Source organism: Fundulus heteroclitus, unplaced genomic scaffold (assembly GCF_011125445.2).
Source record: "Fundulus heteroclitus isolate FHET01 unplaced genomic scaffold, MU-UCD_Fhet_4.1 scaffold_81, whole genome shotgun sequence".
NCBI lineage: Eukaryota > Metazoa > Chordata > Actinopteri > Cyprinodontiformes > Fundulidae > Fundulus > Fundulus heteroclitus.
In genome coordinates this window covers 1,018,760-1,030,442 of record NW_023397263.1, presented here as the reverse complement: position 1 = coordinate 1,030,442, position 11,683 = coordinate 1,018,760, and the positions used below count along the sequence as shown (strand labels likewise).

Below are 11,683 nucleotides of genomic sequence, written 5' to 3'. Positions count from 1 at the left end.
TGTTTTGCTGTGTTTATCCTTGCAAACGTGTGCATGAAGGTGACCGTTGAGGAGAGCTAGAGAATCGTGGGTTCTCACACATCTTGTTTTGCTCTACAGATAAAGCTCAACATCCTACCTGCTGCTCAACACTTACCTACTTTAAGGTTGTATTACAGACTCTACAGGACATATGATCAGAGTATATTTTTATTTTTCTGAAGAAAAGTGCATCATCACTATTGCACTTTTTATTCAACATATGTTCATGTTGTCAATATATTAACAAAGTTTCCTTCCCCTTTCATTTCAGAATGGCATTGAAAGGTGTACTGAACAGTGCAAAGAGTGGCCCATACAACAAACCACCCCCTCCTCTCCAATTTCATGTCCTCATTGAAGAGGACCAAATGAAAGTCCTGAGTTGGACATTTCGGAATAATAGCGCCTTTCCGGCTTTAACTAAAAAAAATAAATTGGCTGTCATTACAGATGGCCAGTCTGTAGCTAAACTGACCCTGTTTGAGGAAGTGGCCTCCAAAATTTCTTCCGGCAAAGATTATGTAATAAGGGGATACACACTCAGGGGAGAGAAACCCCCTTATTACATTTGTATCAACAAAGATACAGCTATTTACCGGAGCTCCCCTATTATGTGCAGGGATGGATTGATGGAGGAAGCAAGAGCCCTCCTCCATCCACCATCTCTGCAGATAAACTTAGACGATCGTCATGGACGCCAGGGGCTCCTCACAGTAGAAGGACATATTACAGAAGTATGTTATTTGTTTCACTACATTAACACACACATGAATGTGATTTTTAGCCACTGTACACTGTGTGCTTAACATTTCCTGATAAGAGTCTGAAAGAAGGTAGCTGGATGTTTTCTTACAATTTGAAAACATTTTACATCTTATCTGAAGAGAGTTCTTAGTTGTTTCAAATTTATAGAGCTGAAGAACCCATTTTAGATAAGACGTAAAATGTCTTCAAAATCTGACTGATGAACCAGCTGATCTTATTCAGGTCCTCTAAGCATTAACAACTGGATAACAAATGTCCTACCCCAACAATTTGATGTATATCACAGATATAGTACATAGTTGGATATTGTAAAGTGGTGGAAAATTAATTGTTTTAAATTGTGCTGGTTTGATCACCTTTTTCTAACTTTTTCTGCAAATTGAATTCTCATGGTATTTGTGCGTTCACAAACACAAAAATCCATCTTGTACTACTCTGCCTGTACTACTTTTGTGTCCAAACCAAATATGGTCCCGCTTTTTTTTAGATCAATAATTAGTTTTCCTTGTTATTTAGCTGTCTTCGGTGAAGAAGATCCGTAGGGGAAGGGAGGAGATCCCTCTTCGTGAGTTGAAGCTGCAGGAGGTAAAACATAAGAAAGTTCTGAGGCAAGGACAGCTAATATTGTGTATTCTGTTAGTATTGACATAGCAATCTGTAACACATTAGCTTTATTTACATGCACAAAATTTCACCATTGGACTAAAATGTATTCCGATTAAATATTGGAATTGTGACATTTATATGGGAGCACAATCAATAAATCCAATCATAATGTGCGTTTCTATGCACCTGGCTTTATTCAGAATAGAACCTGTTTGACATGCGCAGTTATCACATTCCCCTAAAAGAAAACACAGAAGAAGAACTTATGACTGTGCTGAACAACACAAAATAGTAAACAAAACAGTTTAACACAATTTTGTTTGTCTTCTGAACGCCCAGGCTGGAGTGAAAACAGGTTCTTATTATTGTTGAAACGTTACTGAGCAAGCAACAATTTTTGAGGTCATTTAATGTTTCAAACAGAAATGTTTTATTCAGAGCCCTGTCAGTTTTGCTTCCTGTTGTATTTCCAACACTCAACAATAAGGAAATATGTCATGTTTACGTCTGGCGCACATGCGCACTTGGGTCAGTTTGCCACATTCAGTATAACTTGATCCTGACAAGCGGTTACATGCTGATTTAATTATCAATCAGCATAAACTGCCCCTCTTCCTTGAGCTTAATCTGATCACCATATTCTGATCGGATAGTTCACATCACGTCTCTTTATTCCAATCGCCCATCATTCCCTTTACTTTTGTCCATGTGTACGTAGTTAATGAGGTTACCAAGTTTTGGTTTATTAAAATATAAATTGCACAAAAAAGTTCAACATAGACTGTAATCTGTGCTCTGTGAAAATTCCCAAGATAAGGGGATAATTTCAGTCTTTGATGACCATCGACATCTAGGACTGTTTGAGATGCTAGAGATTTTATCTATCCACTCTGCTCCTTGGTCAGCTGTGTGTAATGAGTTGTTTCACATGTTTTGTGTTCTGTACAGGGGCAAACCTGTGTTTCAGTCACTCTATGGAGGGAAGCAGCTGTGGAAAAGCTGGAAATGGACTGGTACTGTAGGCTGACTCATCTACGGGCATGTGATGCAGAAGGATCGCCCCTGCAGTCTACAGGGTTCAGTACGATTGAGGTAAATTTGGCTTTTTAGTGGAAGGGGGAAACTGGAGAGGCTGGAAGAAACAATGCAGACACGGGAAGAACATGCAAACTCCACACAGAGGTCCCTGCTGAGCCCAGGACTCGAAAACAGAGGCTAACCACCGCTCCACCGTGCCACCCACAATGGCAGGAATAAATGCTGTTGTTAAGAATGAACGTTTAGGCCAGAACATGTCAGAGCATTGACTATTGACTGTCCAAGCCAAATTAATGGTTCTTTTTATCCAGCCATAACAAATATGTTGGAAAGATAGAAAAATTAAGTTATATAATTGAATAAAATATTATAAGTTGAGGAGGAAAAGAAGCACAATCAGGTATAGGGTTCCCTTGCTTGTCTGGCATCATTTTACTAAATTCCTCTTTCTCTGTCAGATGATCACAACCACGGAGGAGGCTGAGGGAGTGGAGGTAATCGGAATCATGGAGACAGACACCAAGGGGGTGATGGAGATCATCCTAGAAAGTGGGAGGTCATACAAGCTTGGGGAGGAGCTGTGGGCCCCACTTGATGAAAAATTTAATAAAGGAAAGATATCAGTAAATATAAAAGTAAAAAACAACAGGGTTGAAGAAATCTATGCTAATGAGGGGGGAACTACAGAGGAGTGAATTTTTTATATTTCTTTTCAATATTTAATGTTACAATCACTTATTATTTTTTTTTTTTTTACAATCACCTGTTTTAGTGTTTGCTAGATTCCATGTTGTAATAAATAGTTAGAGGTTGTTCATTTAAAAGTTCACTGTAATGGATACATTTGTGTTTGTATATATATATATATATATATATATATATATGTATATATGTGTGTGTGTGTGTGTGTGTGTGTGTGTATGTATGTATGTATGTATGAATTTATTTATGATGTGTTAAATAAAGTGCAAATGTGTAGAATCGTTCAGTCTGTGTGCATCAATAAATACTTTAATCATATGGTAAAAAATAGAGATTCTTGATTGAGATGTGCAGGTCTTTCTGGTTGTAATTGGAGAGTCCTACAATCTATCAAGTAATTAATGATCTTTAGTCACATACTAACACTAAACACAAATCACATTAAGTTAATGCTAATTTCCGAACCAGCTTTGGTGTATTATGAGGGAGAAAGTAAAGTAACATAAAATACATCTTTGAGTTTTCTGTTAAATGTATGAATGACAAATAACTACTACTCAGTCCATTTCGTTTGTATATATTATGCAAACCCACGAGTGATTAGTTTAGCAAAATGCATACAATATGCGTCTAAGTTTATAAATACACAATAGTTAGGCATTAAAGAACACCTCGTCTGCCTTTAGCGATTTATTTTGAAAAAGCGGATCCAGTGCTTGTTCAGTTTCCTGTTGGTAATGCCATTTATTTTGGCTCGGGTCCGCTACGAAGACCAGTTTTTCCCTCAGCGAACAGCATTGTCATGCCAGTTTTACAGACTTTTTTTTTTGTACCTTAGCCTCCATTGCTTTATATTGTGATATAGGTGATTTAAGTCCATGCAAAACATGAACGAGGATATTTTTCTGTAATCGCTCCACTTTGCCACATCCAAGGCTGCGAAGTTCATGTTTACTTCATGGCTCAATCGGGAGTTGAGCTGTAACCGTCTATGGTAAGCAAAGCCAACTTCCCTCGCCTGCTATCACTCGGAGTGTACGTTATTTTCCAGCTTTTATTTAGTTCCCCGGGCAAATATCAAAGAATATGAATTGCTGTTGTAGAACATTTAACAATTAAAAGGGTAAAATTTTGAACCAAACAAAAAAATTCAAAGAGTCGAGGGGTTATTAACGTTTGTCCAAATGACGTTTGGACGTTAAAATTTATCATTATTTGAAAATATGATGTAATTGAAATATTTATTTTATAAAACATTTTTCGTTTTTGAAAGAGTATTTGTGCTAGGGACTTAATACTCTTGTCACAGCTTTTGTCCAGCCTACCCTGCTGAGTTAAGAAATAAAGTCAAAATATCCGAGCTTTCCTGAATGTCTCATAGATACGTTTTGCGTCTCTGACGTGAAATTCTCTCTCGTCGTTTGGTTGTGAGCGGGTAAGCAGCCTCTTAACTCGGTCTAGTCTAAGTTTAAATATTGTTAACCATGACATTATTAAAATAACATAACTGCTGGTTAACCATACCGTAACACAGTAAACGGCGGGACATTTTGTATATAGCCCCATTTTGGCTCGTCAGAAATATTGACCGTTAGCGGTAGCATTGTATGCTAACATTAGCTGCCATAATGTCTGGTGCTGACGAACCTGTGCTGTTAGGCCTCAGACAAACTGTCAGCCGTTAGTCCCTTTATTGAGCCGTAGTGTGTGCATTAGTTACAGAAATTTTACACACAATGTGGACTTTTGTAAATTAATTTGCCTAATAAATGCCGTTTTTTTCACACTATGTATATTAAAACTCATGCTACTCGCCCTGCCAACTTCATTGGCACTATATGCACGCGCTTTCGCGTGACAACAAAAGTTGAGCCAAACCGACACGCGGCCCTGCGAGTCGGTCGGCGCAGCAAAAACTGTTACCCCCCCCCCCCGCGAGTTGGTCGGCGCAGCTTGTCGTCTTCAAACCCCCCCCCCCCCCCAACTCCACGCCACGCCACGCCTAAGTGAACTCAAGCGGGAAACACTGGTTTGTCTCATTTTAATCCGTTTTCTTACTCAATATTCAGCTGTGCAGAGCGAGGCGCGCTCCCGCGGCAGGGGATACATACCTCGGCAGGGATGCACTTTTGGGCATAACACCGGCTTCCTTGCTGTAAAACCATCTTTGCTCCAAATACTCTCCATGTGAGAGGCACTGGATGTTGTCACTCTATCGATTTTAAGTCTTACATGATTCAACAACTTTAAAGAAAAAATAACAAATGTAACAGCTCTGTAATCATGTTTAATATGGTTTGCTCCAATGGTTTGCTCCTTTTGCTCTATTTGTATTTGAATATGTTTTTAGCTTTACTGTGACTCTTTAACCTTTAGCACTTTGTAGCACTTATCGAGGGGAAAGTGCTATAGATTAGCTGATATTTGGCTGGTTGTCTGAAGTGCTTGTTCTTTTGCCTGATGCCCTTTACTTCAATCTGAAAAACTCACACGGAAAGAAAAGACAATTAGAAGAATTTTATAGATACAATAATTTTAAGACTTTGGCGCTCAGATCTTGGCAGGAAACATTAACATGCATAAGCAGGTGTATGAGAACAGGGATGTTTCCCCCCAGGCCTGAAACTGGTGGTGGAATGGAGATAGATAAAGTTGGTTTAGACCATAGAGGCTGGTTTACGAGATGATCTGCTTGAGCTGTATTGGTGGGATCCAGTAGACTGCGTGAGCTGATACCAATGCTTCACTCGGGGACCCAGAAGGATTGATGTCCAGCTTGGATAACACAGGTTTGCATGAACTGTCCATGATGAGCAAGCATGAAGCAACAGTGGAGAGGAACAACTCCCCTTTAGGAAGAAACCTCTGGCAGAACCAGGCTCAACATGGCGGTCTTCTGCTGGACCGATTTAGATGTGACAGGGAATTCCGTAGGAGTCTGGGAGGAATTACACTCTGATAGGGACAAGGTTGAAGGAGCACCATGGGAAAGCCAGATGGAGCTTGGCTACGATGGTGGAGAAGGGGATGGAGGTAGGTTGAATCGGTTCATCTGATTCAAAATCCGACATTGTGCAACCACTGCTTGCACTTTGCTGGGTAGCAGGCTGAGACGTGGATTTGAAGTTCTTTTAAGATGAACTCAGGATGCTGATTGGCTTGCGTCGGAGGCGGATGAGCTTCTGATTGGATGGAGGTAGGCAATAGAGTTTCTTCAATTGAACTTCCGCCTAAGCTTCATTTTGTATATGTCTGCTGACATCACTAACACCTTGATGGGTGCATGAGTTTTCCTGTCTGCAAATACTGCACCAGTAAAAGGAGCTGTTAGTCCTTGCAGTAATAAAAGGCCATTTCACTGTCCATTTTTAAATGTACATTTGTAGGTGGCTGCCCCACAAAATGTTTTGCTTTTTGCTGTCTTTAATGTCTCCATTGGTCCTTCCTCATCTTCTTTCTCACTTGATCTTTGCACATCTTCTGTCTCATTTGTTATTCTCTCAGCCTCACTCTCATCTGCTCTTTCCTCATTCACCTGCTCTCCTACTGTATCAGTTGCTTTCTTCTTCATTGTTGATATATTTGTGTTACTGTTTGCATTGATATTCTCTGTTGCCTCGTTTATGCTGGCCTTTTAGAAAGCTGACAGCTGGCTTGGAAAAAACTCCATAACTGTTCTTTGCCTTTTCCTTGTCCCTGACATCTTAAAAGAAACAATAAATTGAAATTGTGTTTTCATTGATAAAAGAATCTGTGAAATTAAACACTCTAGTGCAACAAGATTCACGTGATAATGTATGTGCAAATCATTCAATAAAGTAGCAAAGTAATGGCGACAGTTTGTTTTCTGAATTCATTAGGCAACTTCAATAATTTCAAAATAATAAAACATTACGACTTACCATTTAATTTGCACGCAACACAGACTGTAGAAGAGTTTCACTCAGGATGAAGGGGGAAACTGTTTGAACAGTCCTTGCAGCCATGTTCCCTGTACTCCAGGACATTGGAGTCTGTGGAAAACATTGCGGCAGAGATACGTGTGTGCATTTTAAGAGTGATATTTTTATTTTATGAGTGAGATTTTCAAGGTGTTGCGTGTGTGCAATTGATGAAATGCGTGCGTCACACGGTCAATGCATGAGAGTTGAAAACTATGGTTATGACGGCTTGAGTTGTAACTACAACTACAATGTTTTTTTTTTTTTTTTTTTTAAGATTGGGGGTACTCAAACCTGGTTTGGGAACCCCTGCTCTAGATCATAGGTCAAATGATTTTCAGAAACATTTGTAAAATAAATTAGCAATATTTGTGCTATGTATGGAGTCATAGAATACTATGCTAGAATACTAGAATACTACAAAAATACTATGGCTTCTCACCCAGGGTGGCACAACATACAGTTATCAGGTATGCACTGAAAGTAGATTAGTTTTCTACTTTTATTTTACAAATTATAAATTTAAGATTTTTCCTTAGGCGAGGTCATTAGGTCACTTTTAGTCTTAGGGTTCTTTGTGAATATGGACACACGTCTACAGTGATCCTAAATGGTAAAAACGCCTTATAATCATATTTTTTGTTGTTTGTTTAATCAAAGGAAAAACACCTTTGGGGTTTTAAATTCAGACAGTTTTTAGTCTGCATTTAAACATTTTTCTGGCATATTTCTAGTGTTCAGATTTTAAATAAAGAACCTGGAACCACAGACTGCCACAGGATGGATAAACAGATGATGGCTTTACTATCAATAGAGCTGAAAAAAGGATGAATGGTTCACCAGATGGACGATGGATGGATGGATATACACGCTCAGTCAAAAAATATTCACATTTTTCTAGGTTACTTTTCCACTAACCTCAAACCTAGAATATATCTAAATAAATATGCAAAAAGAATAGGAGCCATGTTCCTGACTAATTAAAATTATTTAACAACCATTTTACTTAAGCCAGAAGGCAGACACCAAATTCAGACTTTACCAAATTCACAAGCCATGTTTGGCAAAAAAATAAATCCTCTATAGTCAGAGTTTCACACACTTGCTTCAACTTTATTTCCACCATGAACAGAAAGCATGGCAGCTTTTTTTGAAAAAAACAAACAAAAAAAAAACGAACTGAAGCCAAGCAGACTAATGTTGCAGACTGTGGCTGTAACATCTAAATCAAAGTAATGATCAGCAGAATAAAACATGGAGGCTCTGGATTCACTGCCCGGTCTAGTTCTCCTCCCCCTTCTCATCTTCTCCCTTGATGGAGTCGACTTCCACCTCCTCGTAGTCCTTATATATATATATTAGTGCTGTCAAACGATTAAAAATTTTAATCGCGATTAATCGCATAATGTCGATAGTTAACTCGAGATTAATCGCAATTAATCGCATATTTTATCCTTTTATTTCTGAAAGTGTAATAGCCTGTTTGGGCATTTTAATGTGCAATTTTGCAATAAATGACACTAATAAAATACATGCTTGTACAAAACATATTTTTATGTTATTTTTCAAGCACTTTTCAGAATTGGAATGAAAACATTCTGGTGCCAAATGTTAAACTCTGGACTATAATGGCTAAATGACTAATCATGACACCCTGATGTTTACACCATGTGTAAACAAATGTGTAAATAAATACCTGTTTTCATGCCGATATTTTTTTTTTGCCTCTTAAACAAAGCTAGACATGGTATTATGCATAAACATATAAATTAATAAAAATTGTACATTTCAATAAAGTCATAAGTTTTGTTCATTTCTTCACACTCTCTCTCTCACACATCTAATTCTGAGCTTTCACACCAACAACAATACAGGTCATTCCGGTCTTACACTTTGCTTGCAACTGGCCAGGAGCTTAATACCCTGAATGAGACTGTTTAGCAACTGTTTAGTAACTCCAGGTCCTTCGTTTGGCAACGTGATTCAGCCTTAGTTTGTCAAATACAGAGAAAACAAATTAATAAGAATTAAAGTACGGTTTATGGGTTGGGTTTCTGCAATTTAATCAACGTGTAAAAGCTCATCTTCAAAACCAATGTCTGATAAAATGGTGATCTGCACCATGTAATCTACTTTCAGCAGTTATCACCGGTTATTGCACCGTAAACTGCAGAAAATACGTGCAGAATTGCTCTGTCTGCCTTTACTACCGTCGGCTCCTATGGCGGAGGGATAGTTCAGCTGGATACAAAGTGTGGGCAGTGCAGGCAGATCTCATAATAACCGCTGTTTCATCACTTATTTTAGAGCCCAAATAAGCGATTTCACTTTCAGAAACGTGCCCAAAAAAACCCCGCAACCCGTGACTCATGAAAATTATAAGCGCTTTTAGAAAAAAAAAGCCCAAATTCTCATGTGTCCGAGGGTAAAAGAAACCCTTCGGGGCGGGTGTGTTTTGCTACAGTTTTCTAGCACTCTTGAAACTACGGAAAGCGCCGAGGGTAAAAGAAACACAGTCCGGAGAGCGCGGCGGGGGAAAAAACATTAGGGAACAGTGTGTGTGTTTTGACGTGCGATTAACGGCGACAAAAAAAATTGTCTGCGTTAAAATGGGTTTGCGTTAACACCGTTAATAACGCGTTTAACTAACAGCACTAATATATATATATATATATATATATATATATATATATATATATATATATATATATATATATATATATATATTAGGGCTGGGCAAGTTAACGCGTTAATTTCGCGTTAACTCATTAGACTATTAACGGCGATATTTTCTTTAACGCGCCTTAACGCATGTTGCTCACATGCTTTTATTTTGTGAAGGTCTGTTGCTGCCGTGTAGGGGTTTGAATCAGAACAGTAGGTGGCGGAGCGGAGCGGGGGGTCTGCTTAGACGCCGTCGGTGAAGTCGCTTCTCGTTTCAAAGTATCCATGTGTTTTTGCCTGTTTTTCCCTGCCATTCACTATATGCACGCGAGAAAGCAACAACAAAAAACCGCGTATCAACGTCAAATAAACGCAAGCAACGCAAGCATATCGAGTTAGCAAGCATTTCAGTTTAAAGTTCTTCCAGCATCAAATATGACAGAAACAAGTTAGTTGTAACCACTGCCAAGTTAAACTTTGGTATTGAACATAAAATGGTAATGCTGCTCCCTGCTGTTACCTCAGAAATTGCCTGTTTTTGGTAGATTTTTTTCCCCATAAAGAGAATTCCCTGTCAGTGGCAATAAGCTTTAATTTATTATTATTGCTATTTTTTGTTTTACATGTTTAAGTTGAGCTTTACACTAAATATGTGTTACTGATAAGTGCTACAAATGTTACAACACTTTTGTTCATATGGCAGCAGAACATTAAAATAAAAGTGTTCTTTACACTACTTTTGAATTCATTCTTGGAGTTTGTAAATACAATGCGATTAATCAGGGCGATTAATCGCGATTAAATATTTTAATCGTTGCCCAGCCCTAATATATATATATATATATTAGGGCTGTCAATCGATTAAAGAAATGTATCTAATTAATTACATACTCTGTAATTAATTAATCTAAATTAATCGCATATAATTTTTGCTGTGAAAGTATTTAAAATATTTAAATTCAATTGATTCAATGAATAATCAGCATTAGATACATTAAAGTGCTGTTTTCAACAGCAGACAAACTGAACTAAACAGATGCCAATGTAAAACTGAACTCACGTCAACAGGATACGTCAACTGAAATAATAATAAAAAAGATAACCTGAATTTAACAGACGTCAACATATTCCAATCTACTTTTTAGGCTAATTATACATAATTTAGACCTAGTGCTATTTTAACAAACAAGTATTTTATTAGTTGGTATTTCTGATGTTTGGCACTTTGTTTTACCTCGTGTTAAAGTGCTCTTTAAATAATGATGACATTCATGACGATTATGATCAGAATAAACTTTTGCATCACCTCCCAGAAGCTGGAAAGAAAAGAGACAAAAACATTTTTCACAGCTCACTTCCCAGATAACAAAATGTATTTGGCCCGGATCCGGCCCAGATTCATCATGACATCTGTACCAAATCCGCTCAACGGATCTGGGCCGGTGTCTTTTAGCACAACGGGCCAATACCGATACGGACCCGTTTTACTGATGAGGGCCAGCTATGGGCCGGATCCATATCAGATGATTTATCTGTTTTCCCTGATCTGCTCTGGATTTGGGCCAGATGTGCCTCTAATCTTCTGATACTGCACCAGAATTGTACCGGATAAGGAATCTTTGGCTACTTTTACACTGCAGGCCTCATTTTATTAAACCTCCTGAATATTTAGTATTAATAACAGAAGAAATACCTTTCAAAGAAAGAAAATAAAACAATAAAAACAGTTAAGCATTTTAAAAGAGCATCTATTTAAAAAAAGGAACATAACAGCATTTTTTAAAAATGATTTATTATGAGAACATATATCATTTAACCATTTTTATTTCATTTATTTATTTTATTTAACAATTTTTATTTAAATAACTGACAATATGAAATGTATAAATGTAATAATAATCATTAAACTGATTGTTTATTTTGAAAGCTGTGTTCACACAACAAAC

General features: G+C 37.7%; 1 long non-coding RNA gene across 1 annotated transcript; it reads left to right on the top strand.

The window, feature by feature from the left end:
* The first annotated feature begins 1,083 nt into the window (after positions 1-1,083).
* Positions 1,084-2,948, top strand: LOC118562162. Its single transcript, XR_004930475.1, has 3 exons — positions 1,084-1,371; positions 2,341-2,484; positions 2,889-2,948. It is a non-coding gene; the product is annotated as an uncharacterized LOC118562162 (long non-coding RNA).
* The last annotated feature ends 8,735 nt before the right edge of the window (positions 2,949-11,683 follow it).